We start from the raw sequence: 1682 nt of genomic DNA on the forward strand, positions 1-1682 counted from the left end.
TATGATCACTGTGGTCTGACTAGCCTTGGCCCAGCACCTGCCCCAAGCCCTCAAGTGGGGTGTCAGGTGGGGAGAGTGGAATATCCTGAGGGTTGGAACTAATTATGTTGGGTGGAGTAAAAGCTGAGTCATCTAGTGTAGTGTATGTACCACGGATCTGGCAACATTTTTGTCAGTGAACTGGATAAAGAAGTTAGGCAGTTATCAGTTACACAGATGATGCAAACTCAGAAGGATATAGAATACCACTGATGCCTGTTCTTCAAGATTTAAAAGTACCGCTGAGGCCAAAGCAGCTCAGATTTCCTACCCTTAGGACCTCTGCTTTTTTTTTTTTAATGTTTATTTATTTTTGAGAGAGAGAGAGAGAGTGAGCATGAGCGGGGGAGGGGCAGAGAGAGAGGGACACAGAATCTGAAGCAGGCTCCAGGCTCTGAGCTATCAGCACAGAGCTGGACGTGGGGCTCGAGCTCACAAACTGCGAGATCGTGACCTGAGCCGAAGTCAGACACTTAAACAACTGAGCCACCCAGGAGCCCCAGGACCTCTGCTTTTTGTACACAACTTAGCCACTGCCCCTTGCTCTCTGTCTCAGGGGTTGGGCCCCTATTCTCTTCCTCCTCCCAGCTATTTCTCTAGGGTAAGGGTGGTGGGGGGAAATAGCTGACAGATGCAGGAAGTTGGCTTGGTCTCTCATTTGACATCTAGAGAAATTCAGCCTCCCTCAATACAACAAAATCCAAATTCTCCAAGGTTAGCAAGGTGAAGAAAGAGAGCTGTTTCTAGGAGACCTAATTATTTCAGTGAAATCCATCTCCCTGTTGAAATTCCCACTCCCAACCTTCTGCTGGCCTTTCAGGCTGTGCTTCATGTGCCTGTAACCCTAAGTTAGCTCAGAGATGGGTTGGACATCAAATATTTTGAAATATTAATGAAGAAAAACAGGAATATAAGCACAGAGAATACAAAACATTAAACAAGCCTGGCTTTTCAAGTATAGGTTTTTTATTCAGTTACAGCTTCTTGATTTACGGAGTCTTCCCTAGACCACCTATTGTCTCATTACTTTCACCCTGTGCTTTGGAGATACCTTCTTTGCCCGAGTACCTTGCCTGCATTGTAGTTCCTGACTTGCCTCAACATGAAGTACCACTGTTAAGGCCCATCCCCTGGGTTATTTTTCTTTTTCTTTCTTTCCTTTCCTTTCCTTTCTTTTCCTTCTTCTTTTAAATTTAAATCCAAGTTAACATATAGTGTAATAATGATTTCAGGAATAGAATTTAGTGATTCATCACTTCCATACAACACCCAGTAGGAGCTTTTCTTAAACTTCCTTACCTGTTCTTAATCAAGACTGTTACACTCTTGACTCTACAAGTTTCCTAAGGCTCTCTGTTCCATTCTGCTTTGTGGTCTAGGAGAAATTCCTTTCCACTAAATAAATGGCCCCACCAGGAAGCCCACACTCACTGAAATTCCTGCCTCCTAGGAGTACCCTTGCAGCTCATCTAAACAGTATTAGGGAGAGCTAACATTTTTTACTTCATACTAGGTAGATCCAGGTTTTATGCTAATAAGCACTTTAATAATTTGCTAACACTTTGGATTACTATATGCTTGGCATTGTTGTAAGCACTCTGTATTTGACTAATGTAATTCTCACAAGCCTATGAATTAGGAGC

The sequence above is a fragment of the Panthera leo genome, chromosome B3, assembly GCF_018350215.1.
Source record: "Panthera leo isolate Ple1 chromosome B3, P.leo_Ple1_pat1.1, whole genome shotgun sequence".
Lineage (NCBI taxonomy): Eukaryota > Metazoa > Chordata > Mammalia > Carnivora > Felidae > Panthera > Panthera leo.